Raw genomic sequence first — 20,277 nt, 5'->3', positions numbered from 1 at the left:
GAATTTATACTACATACTCCTAAAGCAGGAAATAATCACATTTGAAATGAGATCAGGAAAAAAATATAAAGGCAAAAGGAACATTCTATCATTGGATGTTAGACAAGTGACACTACTGCACTATTAGCCTCAGTTACCCTACGATCGGTATTTAGTATCACTCAGCCAGACAAAAGAACAACTTCCAGATGCTCACATCACTGGATTATATTTCAGAAAATGTCATGTGAACAACAGCCCACCTACCAGGAAATTCGGGTTGCATCAGAATGAAGCACAAATTCACAGACCAACAGTAATCAAGTAGTGCAAAGTAGCAATTACCTGAGCATGACATGTACATGCCAGCCTCTTGAGTACAAAAGCTTAAGTGCTAGATTTTTTTGTAACTAGGCTGAAGAATTTTTAGTGTACTGGCAGTTAACTCGATTATACGCTAAACATTTGCTTTAGTTTTAGTCTACATACTTCCATTTTCTAAATGAGCATGTAGCAAAATACCCATAGCACTTCTAAAGTCTACATCTGAATCTGTATCTTTAGCCTAAATTCAAAGCTCTTTCATTTTCAGCAAACACTTATGTCTTTTTCCTTCTCTCAGCAAGCACAGCTCTTTAATAAGAATATGAAAAATTCATAAGAAAAGGCAGGTAGCCAAAACAAGTCTGAAAATCTCTTCAAATTTTAATCAAATTTGAATCAAACTTCAGATTTGAATCAAACTGGAAAAAAAGCCCCAGACACAATCACAAAGTCACAGGCACAAAATTTAAGGGGGGGTAGGGGTTGCCTTTTTTTAAAAAAAAAAAACCTTCTGATAAAAACACACTTAAAAACACCCAAAACAAAACAAAAAAAACCACACACACGCAAAAAAAAAAAAGAATGTGTGTACTACGTTTCCAAAGGTGAGCTGAAACAGCAAAACAAAAACTTATGTGAAGCATACTGGTTGTTCTTGCGTTCACCTACAGCTTTGCAATACTGTGTGATTCTAGAAATTGTAATCAAATGTTTAATTGCTGCAACTGTTGAAAAACATCCCCCTGTACAGACATAGGTTATTTCCTCAGGCTCAGAACATTAACATATTTTCACAATTATTCATGCTTTCACACAGTCCTTGATTCTCTCCTTTCTGGAACCATGCCAGTAGCATTAGGAGTGGTTTCCTCTTCTAAGTTTACCTCTGTATAGCTTTTGGAACACACATCACAGCTGCAGTTTAGAATTTTTCCCCAATTCCTCTATGTGAATTCAGGAGTTACACATGGACAGAAAAAAACCCTCAAAACTATGCTTCCATGATACAGGGAAAACATGGTTTTTATTCTTCCTACCTGCTAGACCAGCTCACCTTAACAATCAAAGCTACCTACTCATTCCCTAATTACTTTTCAGTGTCTCAGAGGAGGATGTTCCAAACACCATTTCATTTATCAGACACTAAATAAGTACGCTAGGACATTTCATCAGGAAAAGAGGTGAGTATAAAGAAAAGACCGCTATAAAATCATCATGAATTTAGTGACAAGAGCTAAGGGACATTAAAGTAGACAGCAAGTACAATGGGGAAAGGATTTTTAAGTTGTAGAACATCATGCTATAAGGAGTACATGCTTGAAAACAAAAGCCTCTACACTTGGTAAACAAAGCGGAAGCGTGCTGGGCCCATAACCCAGAGGTCGATGGATCGTAACCATCCTCTATAATGTCCTGGGTTCAGCAGTAGCAGTCATGTTTTCTGAACCTATGGTTCATGTTTTCTGAACCTATGGTTCAGAAAGTCCTTCAGCTTCCAATTCCTGGAAGCAAAAAAATTAACATGAGAAAATAACACTACGTGTTTGTCCCAGTTTTATACTCTTTAGTTGTTTGCTTTTGGACACTCAAGAAGATGCTTCTGACAAGACAAGAAAGTCATTGTTCTGACTTGTATTTTCAAGGTCTAGTAAAAGCTTAACCAGAGAAGTGGAAGATTCTGAGCAACAAAGAATTTACAAGAGAGATCAAACATCCCTGTTTTCTTAGTCTGTTGAAACTAACATACACATTGAAAAAGTAGGTTGTTTTCTTAATTTATTAAATGTTGATTTAAAACCTTTTTTTTTTCATTTGGACATATAATATCACGATGTGAAGAAATCTGGAAACAGGCTAAGTCTTCATTCTCTTAAAACATGATTCAAATGTTAAGGAGACATTTAGGACTCTGATTAAACATCTCCAAATACAGCCTCCCATAAAGCTATCTCAGTCCAACATATTACTGATTTTTAAAACATGATGTTTAGCTTGCAAGGCCTCCACTCTTTGTCTCCTTCAATATTTCTTAGATCACCAACTTAATCTTCTGTGAAGAAAAACGCTTACAGCATTAGGAAAAAAAATAAAGTAAGAAATCTGTGTTGTGTCTAAAAAAAGCATGAAATTCCAAGACAGCTCTTCACCTTAGTAAAATTGCTTACTACACATCTATTGCTGACATAGCGGATGCAGTCTAGGTAGGGGCAGTTGTTTCATCATGGCTATCTACACACTCCTTACAACCACACAGACAAACTCTGGGATTACCATACCCTTAAAGCAAAACAAATGGCTTCTCTCTTCCTTCTAAGGTAGAAATGTCTACCATATAAAAATGGTATGTCTTCAACTTGGAAAAATCATTAAGTGTAGCAACTGGCACACACTCATGTTTTCAAACATAAAAAGAAACAATAATTATTTGATTTTAACTCCCAAACAATTGCACTCAAATATTTAGATTGCCTAATTCATTCTTCTGACTTTCAATACTTCTACTTTCAGGTATCTAGAGTACAAGTCACTGCTTTGTTCATTTACAAACATACAAAATAGACACAGACCCGAGTAAATGCAGCAGTGTGAATGCAAAGTTTTCATAGAAGAAAGAACACAAGAACTTATACATCCTCAAACAAGAAAGACTGCTATCAACCTGTGACAGCCTCTGGAGGGATCTGAACTGGGCAAACAGTCCCTGGCCAAACCAGCTTCCATTTCTTCCTAGCCACTGATGCCAACTCCTATGTGTGCACCTGTAAGAAAAGACAGAGGAAACTTAACTTCCACTGAATAGCTGAAAAACAGATGTCAGCTTATTAAGCTACCACATACACAGTTTCAGACAACTGATATAATTACTGTCAATGGAAAACATTATCCTAGACTACAGGAAATTTGAAATAGGAGCCAAAAGTGTTCATCAGAAAACAAATGGTCTCACATGAACACTTGGTTTCACTGCTCACTCACACAGTCCCTCCAATCCCAGAAGCAAAAGCAGAAACCTGTGCAAATTAATTTTGTTATGATTATTTTTATGTAATTCACAGTTTCTCTTCTTTCTCCTTTCATGTCCCCTTTAATTCTTCCCCTATTCATTGCTGCTTCTGGAAGACCATTTCTCAGCTCTTCACACCAAAATAGATGAACAAAGGCAACTTAACTCTATACTAACTATAACCTTTTACTGGTTTAGATAACAACAGCAAAACTTAAAATAAACCTGTTACAGAGCAACCCATTTTGTGTCATCCTGTTCTGCTATTTTTCCTGCTTCAACAGTATATTGTGGGAATTTCAAGTTTTGACAAATTTACAGTGCAAGGCTAATAGCAGCAAGATGAAACAATCTAAGCAAGCGACCCAGGCCATTATTCATCATGAGGTCAACTTGTATCATATTAAGACTGCCCATCAATTAATTAGAAAGTTATGTATTTACTGTGTAGTCTCACATAGCTATCATACCATAAAAAGGAACTTCCAAGTATCTGACAGTAAACTAAACAGAGCAGTTACCTATATTAACTTCAGTATTAAGCATTTCATTTGCTTAATACCATCTGATGTTCTGATCCTGCCACACTGCATTCTCAAACAGGAACATCAATCAGTTTGGAAGTTTTACAGGCTATCAAAGCATGGTGTTTAATACAATAGTTTTGCACTTTCTCAAAACATTAATTCTGAGATGCCTGCATGCAATTAAATGTGACCCGAATATGGATATCCTCCACTGAGTTCTGAAGCTCCTGGTGCCTCTGAGCAGTCATACAGTAGGAGTTATATCAGGTCCAGCATTTGGTAGATCCACTCAGGGTGGGTAACTTCACATTTTTGTGCAACAGACTTGGATTAGTTTTATTCCAAAAACCCAGCTACAACCAAAATTAGGCAATGAAAGAAATAGCTCAGCTAACAGCAGAAAATGCAGCATCTGTTACTCAAATATTCTTAAAGCAGGACAAAAAGTGAGCTTTCAGGCTGGCAGCTAAGAGGATCCAATGTGGTACTGACTAGAGGCCCTGAATGAAAAGGATGTCCATGATGGCAGGCAGAGAACAAGAATTCTATTCATACTCTCAGTTGCTACATGGACTGTATTCTACACCGAACCAATGGGTCATTAAAAAAACAAAAACAAAAAAACAAAATAAAAAAAAAACAAACAAAGAACACACACAAAAAAAACCACAAAACACAACAAACAAGTCAATAGTAACAGCTATAGGGTACCCTTTTTAAGAAATACAGCCAACTTGTTCATCAGTCATATTTCATTACTTATGTTTGATATAAATGTTTGTAACAGTAGCCTCACATTTTACAAAAATAATAACCATTTGGAGGGTATTGTAGAACTACAATTTCCTACATATTTGAAAGGTGACCAAAGTTACAAGACAAAAACCATCAAGAATGAGTAAACACAAAGAACACACATCTTGCTGAGACAAGGAGTGAAGGAAGCTGCAAAAGCAGCTTTGAATGGTTGCCCTGTTCTTTTGTTTTTTTCCTGAACGTCTGTACTTGGTCACTGCTAAAGATAGGACCCTGGATTAGACAGATATTTGGGCTTACTCAGTTGAAGTTCACCCCACACAAGTCAATTTATTTATCATAGTTACTTTCAATTACCAAATAATGGCATAAGGGTTGATCCGAGTTATTTTTTCCATAGAAGGAAAAGCAATTCTTCAAATAAAAAAGGTCTAAGTAATGGGCCTGCTATAAACACAAATTCATTAATAAGCCATCATTTTTATTTACATTTCAAACTAAATTTCCCCTTAGTTTTGATCATGCTGATGTCATTAGCTCCAGCTCCTACTGCCGACGTGACTGCCTTCCTGTGTTTCCTAATCAGCTCTGAAACTCATGTTTTTTGTAAAGTGACTCAACAGCAAGTCACAGTTTTACACATACAGACAAGTTCCAAGAATATTCTCCAAATCAGCCTCAATAGCAAGAGCCTAAAAACTTCTGGTAAGTCAGGTTTTGTAACTATTTTAGGGCGACATGAATTTGGTCATTCCTTGCACTTAAGTAGGGTATCTTCTTTTGTAGCAAAGTCAAAGGAATTTTAAGCAACTGAAGCATTTAGCAGAAAATCTCATTCCTATTCATCATCATAAATCGTCCTCTTATGTGTATATACACATATATAGCATATATAATCTCAACACACACAATTATAAAACACATTTTCTTGCCTAATTGTTTGACTTCACTTTTACCTACAAAAATGCTAAAAAGAAACTAACTCACTAAATTGGCTACTTGAGAAAAACATTCAGCTTTCCAGCTGACACTGTGAGGATTAGGGAGTAAACAAAAGACTTACTAAATTGAACGATCATCTCAACAGGCATTTAGTACAGGAATGTGCGTTTCTTTGGTTCATTACTTGGAAGAACGTCCGTTGTTAACTTTTGCAATTATCATTGCATAACGTTCAGCCATACCCTCAGAAGGTTCTCTTTTGGGTTTATATTTAATACTGCAGCTAGCCACATATGGAATGAGCCCAGGAACAAAAATTCTTTAGCATCTGAATATATATATATATATCACAGCATTTAATTTACTGTGAAAATTGTGACATTAAAATATGAAAAGAAAATCTTCTAAAAGGAAGAAGTAGGAATCTCAGAAGTTTTGGAGTGCTGCAAGTCACAGGATATGGCAGTGTAATAAGGAAAGCATGTATTGCAGATGCACACAGCGAGACAAACAGGTGGAGACTAGAACTGCTAACTATCTTCTAATGCAGCTACAGCAAGCTTGAAAGTCTATTAGATTAGTAAATAAGAAACCTTCAATTTTTGTTCAAGAGTTCAAGCCTGAAGTACATGAAAGGAACAGAGCTTTCCTTATGACAGGAACCAGATTCTCTAATCAAAGCAAATTGTTCCGGCATTCCTATAAAAGGCTGATACTTAAACAATCCACTGGAGTTAACTTAATGACATTAATTTGATGTCGTAATTATTTTAAGCTCAAGTTGTGCTTTTAAGCAAAATGGGGAAAAAATAGTTGCACTACATCTGCCTACTTGTATTCCAGTTAATTGGCATTGGTCCTGTGCTGCTGCTACTCCCACACAAGCACTTGATAGCAGCAATAGGACATTTTAATTAAGGATGGATAAGATGGTGTGAAACATTGACTACAAGACCCTCTTTCGTAAAATTTATTTTGAAAAGCTATGCAGAATACTAATTCTTTTCCAAATGCTCTAAACCTGAATTTCCTGGAACAGAACACATATAATTGGAGTGGGAATGAAAGGGCAAAACATAATAAACATACTTAACAGGCCATAACCATTAACTACTAAGGGGTTAATTAACTACCAGTGACACACTTGTCCCAAACTAAGACCTGGTTGGACTTTTGCACTTCGTCCCACAGAGTAGCTGAGAATCATAAAGCTCTTACAGGTATTCTGCTTTGTTTAAAGGAAAAAAAATAGAAAAGAGGTTAAGAAAGGAATGTGGCCACCTGACAATGACTTAGAAGTGTCACCAGAGAGTCTTTCTACACATCTGACTCACCTTTAACTTTGAATTTAGTTTTTATTTTAGTATTTTTCCTTGGAATCTCTCCATTGTTTTTGCTTTGTAAATGTTTCATGTAAGTTTCAGTTGGAGCTGAGATAATGTTCAGTAGAAATTTATTAGAACTGAATGTTAATCTCATTGCCAGGATGTTTGCTGTATGAACATACTGTAATGCTCCAAGTAGAAATGGAATATCAAAGGAAAACAATATAAGTTGAAATAAGGACAACAGAACAAACACTGAGTTACATGAGCTTATTTATCATCCTTCTGACACTACTGGATTCCTTTTTCCCCAAAGGAAATTTTCATTCACTCAACAGCAAGGAAAGACTTACTGGTTAAGTGGTTCTAAAAAACTATGCTGACGCAGCTGCAAACTAGAATTTAGAAGCTCTCCTTGGATGGGACACTATTACAGATATAAAATACTCCCTATACATATGCTAAGTTTTTTCTATGTGTCTTACTCCTATGGCATAACACTTAAGAATTTTTGTCACAATATCTGCTAGCTGACCTACTCCATAAACAATTAGTTCTAGACTATTATAGCAGTAGGGCCCATGTGAGACTGCTGATATATCTCACAAAGGGAGATCTTTAATAAAGTAAATTGATACCTGTTATTTTCTCTTCTTTGCCTTTTAGTATTGGAATAATTAATACATTGTTACAGCTATCATTTTATTTTAGAAATTACTCAGCTTATTCTTAAATTTTATAACATCGACTCAGAGGAAACTAGTCTCAGCAGATCCAAATTCTAAAACCAGCCACAACACAATGTAGATCCAAACTTCATAGATCATATCTTGATGCTTTACTCCAAAATTTTATGTATGTTTCTCTAAAGATTGCTTAGTTAACACTTCAAAGAATAAGCTTGTACAAAATTAGGCAGTATCAACAGCAATAGCAGCAGTCAACAGGGCCAGCAGTAATGATAGTAGCAGCAATAGTCAAGGAACCCTAAAACAAATGTTGATGAGCACAGGCGAGCTTTTTCTTTTCCCACTGTATCCAGGTTTTTGCAGGAAACTTTTAAACTTTTCATTGAAAAACAGTATTTAGTGTGTATTTGCAAGGCATGATGATGCCATATGGTAAACTAGACAGCAATCTGACTACCATGCACTGGAGCCCAGGAAGCGGGTTAAGTGCTGCTCAGGGAAAGGCCAACTTCTGCTCTTTGAAGGACACCTGCTGGATGAATGTGTGGCTAAAGGTGGCAAGCACATCCCACTTCAAAATCACTGCAAAGGTAGCGAGAAGGTGCTAAAAGGAAAACAAACTGACCTCTGTGTATGAAGGTGAAAAGTTAGGCATGCCTTGATACACAAACGTGTCATGAAAGTTATTAGCTAAAGGAAGAAACTACTTTTTAAAATTTTCACATATATCCACAGTCTTGAATAAGAGAATATTGTAGTAGAACTTAAGTGATTTCACATCCAAGGAAGATGTACATTCATTAATAACAAATATGAAATGGATCTTTCAGTGAATAAAACAGTCTTTGTGGCAACTCTAAGAGTGGAAATTACTACAGACGTTACTAAAAGCTTCACAGTGAATGAGGTAGGGAAGGGAACTAGTAAGACCCAAGTCAGAAGTCATCCACTCATTCACCAGAAAGTCTCTCCCTCCTCAATTATTCTAAACATTTTAAGTTTCAGTAATAAAAGTTGGCTAAAGTATTCCTCTGAAATAACTAGGATTAAATCTGGGTTTCTTAATTCAGCTCTTAAATTTAGTGCAGATGAATCTTTCTTGCCCTACCCCCCCCCCCCCCTTTCAATTTTTATTTGAAAGTTGTCACTCTCAAAGGGGAATGAAATGCAAGTTAGGCTCACTTACATGTTTAGACATAACTTTAGAGAAGTGGTACACTTCAAGTGGATTAAAATATCTGATGGTAGCATTGACAACTAATAATTTTAAATTTTCCTATATACCATTTGCTAAACTTCATCACGTTACTTGGCAAAGTAAAATACATCACTAGCATTCAGGTCTCTATACTATATAGAGAAAAAGACTGTAATCCTAGAAGCTCCCACGACAGAAGTCCCCAGAATGATTTGGGTGGGAAGGGACCTTAAAGCTCCAGTTCCAACCCCATGCCATGGGCAGGGACACCTTCCACTAGAAGAGATTGCTCAAAGCCCCAGCCTGGCCTTCAACACTGCCAGGGTGGGGCATCCAGAACTCCTCTGGGCAACCTGGTCCTGTGTCTCACAACCCTCATAGTGAAAACTTTTTTCTTAATACCTACCCTCTTTCACCTTAAAGCCATTTCCCCTTGCCATCACTATATAATCCTTGTAAAAAGCCAGGAAACTGGTACTAGAACATAAGTGAAAAGGATCAACCCCAATATAGATATCACCAAGCCATCAAAATAAGTCTGATGCCCAAATTCGTAAGTATTAGAAATGCAAGAAATTTTATTACATGTTTGAAAGAGACAGAACAACCTGCAATTAAAACAATTCCACATTACTGCTTCACAGCCAAGTGAATTATGCTTTCCTTGCAATAAGATCATTTTGAGCTTTAGTTAACACTTAGAAAAACAAGGATATAATTAGGTAAACGTTGGCTAGTACACATAGACATATATACTTTAATGTCAAATTGCAAGACTTCCAAATATATTAAGAAACAAATGTGATTATTGTTTTCATCCTTCACACTGATATTCTAAAGACCCGTGCTCATTGCAAGTGAACTGGGGAAAGTCCTAAGACTTTCCACTGGACTCAAAATTTCACTGATAAGTTATTTCTTAAATATCAATATTACTATGCATGGGATGGGATTCAAAACTTGTACTTTTACTGTACTCTTCTGCACAAGACATTTTTATTAAGCAAAGTATACTGCAGTATTATACCTTAAAATTTCTGTAAATGCCTTTGAAGTGCAAAGATCATGAACAGTTTCATTGTTAAAGAGCAAGAATATGTCAGGAAATGTTTTTCACCTAAAACACATGTCAACAAAACAAGCTGTTACATGGCTTACCAACAACAGCGTAGCTTGATCATTCCCTATATTCTGGTATAAGATAGTACAAAGAAAAAAAAAAGAACAGTAAACATCAAAATTGATGGACTGCAATGTAAGAAAAGTTTTTAACTGAAAATAGGAACTATTGAGAGAAAACCATACCTGTTTGGGAAAACATTTGTAGGAGTGTAGGGGGGAAAAGTGGGAGAAAGGGAGAGCCAAAGAGACAGAGAAAGGAGACTGACAGACACCGGTCCAAGTGGACAGAGGTTAAAGGGACAAGTCTTGACAGCCATGACCACCCAATGCAGTGTGTGCATGCTTTACAGTACACTGTGGTTTCAGCCACACCACTCTGTTGTTCCCTTATCTAAATGGCAACTGTACCCTGGCCACACACACATACAGCCCCCTCTTAACCTTACAGAGTTAGTATGGAAACTCAAGGTTTTAGCATCTAAGGAACTGTAAAAGAGATCAGATGCTTATGATTCCAGCTTTGCTTTCATATAAAACATGCTGGCCTTCTGGAAAAGATTAAGAGAAAACCAAGAAAGCTCTATTACAGAGAGGAAAACAATAGTTACATTTGTAACCCATATTAAGTATATGTTATGATGGTTTAGTAATGTCACAGACATTTTAAAAATCATCGAATGGTTTGTATTACGCATGGACACTTACAGAGAACATAAACCCTTTGAGAAAGCAAGGAGAATTTGATTCAGTTTTCCTTGAAGTTCACCTTAGAGGAGACCCCTGAAATCACACAGACAGCGCACACTTTTTAAAGTAACTGGGTAATTTGTATTCACATCCATACACTTGCACTGATTTCAAGCTATAAGTTCTGAGATGGTGATTACTTGCACAATGTAAATATTCTAAGTGCTTAAAATACTAGCATCCATATTATTTAAGTAGATATAGTTCTTTAATCAGATCTGGGAACACAGAATACGTAGAACATTAACCTAACTTCACAGCAAGAAAACATTCTACTCCCAATTACGGAATTTATGTTTATATTTACACCAAGAATATTTAAATGTAATTTTAAGCCTCTAATTTAAGTGGAATTTGTTGACTATTAAAAGGAGCTCCTGAGTTAATATCTCAAGTAGAAGTACTTGCACCAAGACAGTTAAATGCCAAAAGACATGAATACTCCATTGGCCAGATGAAGTTGTTGAAATACAACTGTATCTGCCCCTTTACAATAAAGCTTTATCTGATCTTCTGGAGTATTAACTGAAAAAAGAATTTAAAAGAAAAACTGTAATCTCCTTTGTTGGGGCTTTTGTGTGTGTTTTTTAAAGGGTTGTTTGATCTCCCAGGTCTAATTACAGTTTTATTGTACGTACCAATAAAAAATAGCCATTACACAGAAATAATCCAAGTGTATTTTTAAAAGGAACAGAAGGTATTGTTATAAAAAACATCTTGATATGAAAAAGGATGTGTAACATGGAGTGAAACTTTAAGTCCAGTTTCCATTATGGATCCAGTTTTCTCAGTCCACAAAGTTACCAATATTTTAGGCTATAATTTCTCAAGTTGCAAATTACAGCTAATCGTTGCATGATCCTCGGTCTTCTGAAATCTCAAATCCAAGAACTAAACCTTATCTTAAACATACTTCATTTTCAAATCAAATAACAAGGCTCAGACTCTCTTAGTTTCTTTACAAACCCTGCTTTCAAGAGTCATCTTTTTTTCCTCTTTCTTGGGTATTTCCTCCCTATTTTTCCTATATTCCTTTTCCTTTTTTCCTCTTGACAGAGATGAGACAGTTTTTTGAATCACTGTCACTTGTTTCCTTGGAATAGTCTTTCGCTCTCAAGCTCAAAAATCAGAGAAAGCAAGAGCAAAAGCTCTAGAAAGACAGGCTGAAGTGGCAGGTGAATAAAAATCTTTATATGCTAATGAATATGTATTAAATAGATAGTGTTCTTAAACATTTCTCCATAATAGGTTAATATAATGGAAAGGGGTTTTTTGGGTTTTTTTAGAAAACATATGTTTATCTACAGGAATTTTCAATAAAAAGTTGGACCCTTACATATATAACAACTTTTCCAAAATACTTTCTGAAATCAATGGTGATTGAAGTCCAAAAAAGGGAACCACTTAATTATTGGTGTACTTTTCTTTCCAGTTAAGAGCTATAGCAAGAGCAATGAAACTACTTGTTCCACAAGTGCTGTTATTATACAGATTTTTCATTATTTTTAACTAAAAAAAAAAAAGATGAATAAAGGAACTGAAATGGCCCACCTGAATTTTGTGTCAGGATATTTAGCTGCTTATAAAAGCCTACCTTCAGTTGACTTTGATGATACAAAACCAAGAAGGAACATCTAAACATTTTGGAGTAGAAACACAAAGCAGTCTGAGTACTTCAAAGACAAGCAGCACCACAGTACATGCTGCTTATATCTGTAGGTTTTGTCTTGATAATATTTTCAACATTTTTTTAAATAACGGAATAAAACAGAGTACATTAATAATTGGCAATAGCAATGTTCATATTCTGTGCTGGGAGATCAGCATGCAGCATCACTGGCAAGAGCAAACAAAGAGCAGAGCCTTAAGTGATATAAAGATTTATAACCAGCTAGAATTTAGTGAACTAGCTCAGCTAGAAATTGTGCCCACAGAAAAAAAACACCTTGTTACTTCGTGTACTATTCTGCAGTAATTAATTGTTATGTTATCTTAAAAGCTCAGAAAAAAGTAGTTATCAAATTACCTATTAGTCAATTTTTAATATTAATGCTGTTGGGAGCTCATAAACATACAAGCTGAGTGTCTATGAGACAAAAGAAAAAGAAATATTCATTAAAACTTTAAGCACCTGAATTTGTCAGGCAGGTTCTCTAAGCTCCAGTTGCAGCCATTGAAGAGAAGCCAGCAGACACAAGACTTCTCTGAACCACTTGTAAAAGGATTTTAAAATCTATTTCCACTGACTTAAGGGGAAAACTGAGGAGGATTCCTAGCTTAGTTTTAGCCGATTACACCAGGTGCCGAGTTTGACTCACGTAAATACCTTCTAGGCAACTTGCATTGGTTGGCTCTGAGAAGTAAGGCAGACTTATGCACCACAAATACAGAACTTTAAGTCCACAGATAGTAAGACTAATAAACAGAAAAAGAGCAAATAAGATCTGTATCTTTGCTTTTAAACAAAGATTACACATTGCAAGGAACATTTCCTACTGGTCTTCAGAGCTCAGGTTCCAGATTAACCTGACAATTGTTTTTCCCCCCATAGAAAAACATCGCTCAAGCTATAAACGATAAAACAAACCTGCTCTTGGGATCAAATTTTCCTGAAACTCTTTCATTGTGAAATATTCAGATTTTCAAGAAAATAAGAGGGGAGAACTGAAAAAAAATCACTTTATTATTCTGCCTGTGATTGAGCACCTAATTTTCTTGACCTATAAAGCCAGGCTGAATTTTCAGTGGCATTATGATAGAACACTATTTCTCTAAATGTTTTGGCAAAGATAAAAGGGATCCTCTGGCTAAAGGCTGTATACCGCAGACAGAAAACTGAGGCTCAAGACAAGTACAGTGCAAGCTTAACCATGGAACACAGCTTGTGTTTATTTAAAGAGCATATTGGAATGCCAGTGATTCTTTTCAGCTGTCCCATTACTTTTTCTCCCCTAAACTTTTGCTTAATTTTTTCCATGGTCCTAATTAGGCAATGCTCAAATTTGGAAAAACCAGCAAACATGCAGTACTGTGCAGCAGATGGCAAGATGTTCTAGAGATTCCATTAAGAGCATCTTGGTCATCATGTGATGCAAGACAAAAGCAAACACTTGTAGCAGCCAACTGGAATCAATTCCTCTACAGTGACAACAGAGATGGCAACCTACAGCTTGCAGGAACAGAAAGCTGAGAGTGAAATCACAGGCCACCCACATATATAGAGATACCCCAAGTTTGGTCACTGGTTCCAAATTAAAGCATTTCCCCTTAATTCACATACCCTGAAGGTTAACACTGAAGTGCAATATAAAATGTCAAAACTGAACTACACTGGTTAACATAAGATTACATTAAGCTACACAGTTTAGCAATGTGCAGTAATTGCCCATTACACAATCTAAAGCACATTTGGTTTCACCCGCACAAACAGCATGTATTTCATTTTGATAGAAATAAGTTCTTTCAAATTAAAATTGTTACTAGATATGTCATTTAGTATCTCCCATCAGGCTGCAATATATCACACAAATATTTATTTTCTTGGCAGATTTTGTTTTCACTTAGACAAAAATCCTCTATCATGAGCAACATGTTTTGTATTATATGTACATCACTGGTTACTTATTTTCTTCATTACTATTTTCAGTGCTTTAAAGCTGATTGTAAAAGTTTCTCTAGGATGATATTTAGATTACTATACACATAATTCACATGAACTAAGTTGTTCAGAAGTAAATATTTAAAAAAATGAATAAGATGATGATCCAATTAAGTTTAATTCATTATTTACGCTATTTGATTCATACTGTCTATGTATCCCACATTTATCACAGTCAAATCTGAATACAAAGGACAAGCTTTAGAGCTTTGGTTTTCAGCTCTCATCTACACCATTCCATTTTAGACATCTGCATTGAGTGGCCAAATTGACCTGTAATATCCCTATCTTTAAAAACTCTACCTCTTCACAACCAACAAAATTCTCTGGAGAACTACATTCAGAGATGGTGCTTTACCTGTGTGCACTGAAGAACCCTTTGAAAGAATCTCTTTTTTTTTTTAATCATAAAAAGTAATGCAGGGAGACAAACTGGAGTTAAGTAACATTAATACACTGCTTTGATCTACTTGCCTTAACTATCCTTTAGCTATTTGCCTGTGCTACTCATTATCACTATTTATCTCGCATGTTTCAATTTAAACTGGCAAATTACAGCAAATAAACCCCGAAGTCTTTAAAGATTTCATGGAGCTGTTGATGACCAAGCAGCTGACTCCTCAGCAACACTGCCATTTGATATACAGGAATAAATCTCAGTTATTCAGTGTTTGTTTTGTTTGTCTGGGATTTTATTCATCAGCATTATATGAAAAGAAATAATTTAAGATCTCAACACTAGAAGATACTAAAGTATAGTAGAATAAACGTAATGGAGTCTGCTCACAGCCACCTCAGGCTGACTGCAAAGTAGAATTCCTGAATTTCATCCCTGTTCCTCTTAAGTATTATGAGGCTAACATAGCTTTTTTACGCTAGGCTATTCACTTTTAAAATGGTTTTATTGATTTATAGTCCTAAAGACATTCTACATAAGCTAAGCTTTATTATAGGAAAGCAAAGTATTAACAATGAGCTGTTGCAGGTTATGGACTGTGATATTAACACAACGTATAGTTTGTCCAGTCTCACCCATGTCACTTAAAATACCATAAAACACCACAGTAACTGATGATAATAGGGAAGGGACAATGCAGTGTAGTCAGATTTATAACTCCTTGCTAAAATCAACACTTGAATTTGGCTACCCTATGGTTTCATTTTTAAAAGTAAGGATTTGTGCTTGAAGTCTTCAATTTCTTTTTTTCATTTTTTTGTGAACCGTTTTAAATTAAGATAAACATAAATACACTTCTAGTCCTGTTGCTATCAGGAGAATTAAGTACTAAAAGATGGATATTTTGCCAAACAAGTTATTTCATTTTTCTCCTTTTCCATTTCACGGCAAGTTGTCAAAATGACTACATGGTATTGGATGTGTCCTTGTAAAGGACTTTTAAACCCTTTGCAAGTATAGAATTTAGTATTAACAGTCATGAAAATATGTAAACTTGCCATAAGTTACATAAAACAGATCACAGGAGCAGTCAAAAATCAGACTGCTAGGCAACACTGTAGTAAATGCAAAATGACATAGACTGTACTTTCATCCAGAAATAAGACCAAAGGATACTTACTTGGAAAAACTGTAATGTCCATAAAATTCTAATGGGAAACTGAACACATGAGCCCCAGTTCATATAAAAATCTGTCCCAGTGTTAAAAGTATCGGCATGAATTTCACAATTGTCTAAGTTATTTAAGCAGAACAACCCTTTTTGTAGACAAAGAATGAGATTTATTCAAGATAAAGCTCAGTTTCATCCTTATTAAAAGCTTGTAAATATACCATGACAAAAAGACCCTCTGTGCTGTCCAGCATATTCTCTGTGCTTAGCACACTGAAAACAAAGAAACAAAGTTAAATGGTTTGGGGACTAATAATTTAATATTCTTCCTACAAAACTTGTTTGGGAAGTCATGCATGAGTTTAGAAATAAGTGTCATGTAATGTATAAACAAAGCCTTAAAAAACCCTTTTCTATATCCCAAGAAAGGACATAACATCCCCCAAAATTCATCCTCATTAACATCAAACTTTGACTAAAACACAAGAAAACAATGTTTCATTCAAGCTACAAGCATGCCAAACAATGAAACAAAAGCACTTGGAAAGACCATATTTGCTACCAAGTATTCATGACCATGTAAAATATTTTTTTAACTCACATAGATGAGTCAAATCAACTCAGTATATTTATAATAAACACGTAATGGATTTACCATAATCCATCAAATGAAGTTTAAAACTCATGTATGCCGCACTGTTCTCCTGTGACAATCTGGAGAATGACTGTAGGAGGGCCCAGCAAATACTTCCCATGGTTCAACTACTATAAACATACAATCTATCAAAATGTATGTAAAATGTGTAAAAATTAATGGTGCAAAAGCTATAAATGCAACTAGAAGCATTTTAAAGTTAGAACTGAACAATAGGAGTGCTCTGGAGAATAGGAATTCTCTGGCCTCAGAGAATAAACCAAGCTATTTAAAAAAATTTAGAAAGCATCAATATCCCACAGAGCAATGCATGTAGAACTTGCTAAAACACTCTGAGTATTAAAACAGCAATTCTCTACTCAATGCAAACTTGCTTTTCATTACAACTAAGTTCATGAGGTGAAGTCTTGTACCAACACAGCTAGACTGGTTTTAATATTAAGGGTCATGGCATATATGAATGTGTAATGTAAACATTCATGGCATCTTGAGTTTCTGTAACAAGCCAGTATGAGCATTCAATGGTTATTCCAATCCAAATATCTCCTGACTAAAAGTTTTGATCCTACCTGAACAAAATACATATCATTTACACGTAAGATAGATAAAATATTTACCATGCAACATGAGATGATCTTAAGGTCCTTTCCAACCCTAACTATTTTATGGTTCTATAAGATACAATTTTTCAGTTATACTACAGAGGACGGTAGTATAATGTATTCCATGTATATGAAATTGGTTTTTAATTTAAAATTAGCACTGTGTTGTCTGGAAAATACTAGAAGTGTCAAATCTTCTGTGGAAAAATTGGCAAAGTATCAGGTGCCTAGGGTCAGTTTTATGATTAAGCAATAGTTTTGGTAGAGTTAAAAACACTTCAAATTTGAGTAATAAATATTACTTTGTTAAATATTGTTACTGTGAAAGGTCTCCAAACATTCCAGAAAACAGTTTTGAGAAGACATATAAAGTATATCAAACATAAGGCTGTAACCTAGACTTTTGGGACATTCCAAAACTTTACACCTACCTACAAGTTAAAGATGTCTTGGTTTTACTTTTTCCTGTATAAAATACTAGGTGATAATACAACAGAAAAGAGGAAAAAGGATTAAGAAAAATATTGCCTTAATGTTTGATGCTAAAGTATAACAATCGCATGTTGACAGAGCTTAGGTCATATTTCAAAATGCAAAGGGACTCTTCAGCAAAAGCTGGTGGGTTCGTTTCCTATTTCTTCTCAGGGCCACACAGTTACAGCTTAAGAACGTTTTCAGGACCTGCACATGAGTCAAGGGAAAGCTGTTGCAGATCATTAAAGAAAAATTAATAGAGGGATTAAGGCTGAAGACAATGGGAAGGAACAGAATGTGTGAGAATTTCTCAATTTTATTATCCTCTACTGTTGAAATGGGGAAAAAAAAAAAAAATCCCTTCATCAGGTCAGCCTATAAGGCTACAGCACTGTCAATCTCCAAAACCTCACCAGGTTTTTAAAACATGGTTTAATAGTTTAACTTATTATGAGATATTCACAAAATAACAAAGCCACATACAATACTCTAGGATGTAGAGTTCTTAAGAAGTCTTCTCAACCAATAATTCTTAAGCTTCACAATAAGAAAAACAAAAGTGGCTTTCAATCTTTAAAATCATTCTAAAAATAAGATGAAAATTCTGACAACAAATTAACAAATACCTTATGTAAAGACGTAGCCAAATATTGGCATTCATGATACCAGTTTACTAAGACACAATGATTATATGATGCATGTAGTAGAAATGTTATTTCAATATGATTGCTTTTAAATAGAGGTATGTTTGCAAGCAGACCGTCAGTCTTTTTAACCTGTTTAAGGTAGATCTGCACAAACTCTTATATTCATCCATTTTTTGTTCTGTAATCTATGTAAAAGAAAACATTTACAATTAATAATGTTTTAAGTTACAGACAATTATTTAAACTTTCAGTAGTATAAAAACCCTAGCATTAAAATACAAAACTTATGCCTAAGATTATCTACTAAAGTTGACAGGGTGCTCATTTATTAACAAACCTTCTTTAAAGGTAGGTATGAAATTATTTTCTTTTATTGATGGCGTAAGTCCCTAACTTTTTCCATAAGATTCCCCAGTGATTCAGATAGACTAAAATAGTCTTTGACAAACCACTGCATGCATGAGTACAGAGCAAAAATAGTGGTTGACAGAGAAAGGAAATAAAACCAAGCAAAGCAATGTGAAAGATGTAAATAAATGAAAGCAGAAATGAGACTATAATAGACTCTTTCACTTCCTTGAAAAATATTTCCTGTTGCCAGCATTCGCAATGATCTTCTATATTGGCATTTGTTATAAAGAAGCAAAAAAGACCTGTTCATTGACAAGTATTACTTTAACTTCAAAAACTGAAATAAAATGGAAGCCTATTAACATTCTTCCCAAAGGTACAGTAGTTGTAATGATGCAGCTTTGAGGAGTTCTTTAATGCCCAGTAGAGGAACATGTCACATACCTTGTTTACTGAAATCATTGAGTTAATAGAGTGCTTCTCAATAGCAGTAATATAACAGGACTGAGCTACTGGAGTCAATTTCAGAACGAAAATATTTAAGGCAGACACATTTGTTTTGCTTTTAGCTTAAATCCTAATTTACTTGTTTTATAGACTGAAAAAACAGTTTAGGTATTTCTGTAACTGTGAAATATGCTCTGCACTATCAGTGTACTAGGTCGTTTGGCTTAGACACACACAATATTTAATACTTTAATAACAATCCAAGTACATGTTGTTCTGGAAAGAGTTCAATAGCAGCATTTTCATTTACAGGCAGAACACACTATTTTTCCATTTCTACTGTCTTCTGTACTTAAGTGGGGAAATGTACATTAGTTGCAGCATCTTTAGCTTAATTTTATTTAGTTTTACAGGTGCACTAATGCATTTGGATAATCTTTAAAGAAAACTGTTGTAGGAACTGTAATTATCTTCAGTATTATTTCTCCAGATAATTTGCAGACCAAAGCTTAGGTCAAAACAGAAGTTGATCAAGATGGAAGTTTTAATCTTTACTAGCAATCTAAATGGAATCCTAGATCCATAGTCTTCAGTTTTATATCCTGAACAAATGCTGTATTTCATAGTTCACTCGTATCTAAGTGACACTGTCTAGACAATCTACCATTAATCTAGTATGTATGAAATCAACAATTAAAGAATATTAGTCCCAACAAAAGCTTGGCTACCAGGTTGTGCTCAGTATAAAAGTAAAGCACAATCCTGTTCCACTTCATCATTCTGAAGACATCCTGAACTGTGGGATGCCTTTGTTAAAAGTAACAAGTCACATTGAAACCTGCTAGGTAACATTCTAAAGGAACCAATGAGCACTATTAAAACCCCCAGCTAGTTGCTAGCAACGGGTATCTCTGACAGGCTGTGAAATGGAGTGAGAAGTCAAAGTTGTGGTTCCGTATTTGGTATTGAAATTATTTTCTACTGAAGAAATACAGCTCTTAAGCCAAGAAAAGTGTTTGGCTTCACGTGAATATGACTTGCAAACAGTAACACATCATTGTTATTCACAAAGTCTTGCTTTGGATTTCTAAATAATCTAGCCAAAGACTTTTTAAAAAACAGGTACTCGTAGACCCATCTGGCCATTCAGTAAATAACATCATACATTAAACTCTGCTGTATAAAATAAAGTTAACTACAGTGGCTTGAGGGTGGTGAGGCACTGGAACAGGTTGCCCAAGGAAGGGGCAAGTGCTCCATCC

General features: G+C 35.2%; 1 long non-coding RNA gene across 2 annotated transcripts in view; it reads left to right on the top strand.

Moving 5' to 3' along the window:
- Positions 1 to 6,437: 6,437 nt before the first annotated feature.
- LOC130592617 (uncharacterized) overlaps positions 6,438 to 20,277 on the top strand; it is a 22,239-nt gene continuing 8,399 nt past the window's right edge. The window contains exons 1-3 of one of the 2 annotated variants that reach the window (XR_008970597.1): positions 6,438 to 6,752; positions 7,018 to 7,212; positions 13,603 to 13,845. This is a non-coding gene — a long non-coding RNA (uncharacterized LOC130592617). The remainder of the gene's footprint in view (positions 6,753 to 7,017; positions 7,213 to 13,602; positions 13,846 to 20,277) is intronic. The other variant, XR_008970599.1, reaches the window with a different exon arrangement.

This window comes from Pezoporus wallicus, unplaced genomic scaffold (assembly GCF_028554395.1).
Source record: "Pezoporus wallicus isolate ANWC-B61680 ecotype Strahan unplaced genomic scaffold, APGP_CSIRO_Pwel_v1 contig_3952, whole genome shotgun sequence".
NCBI classification, from domain to species: domain Eukaryota; kingdom Metazoa; phylum Chordata; class Aves; order Psittaciformes; family Psittacidae; genus Pezoporus; species Pezoporus wallicus.
Note: the sequence above shows the minus strand (reverse complement) of the source record. Positions and strands in the feature narration are given on the sequence as shown.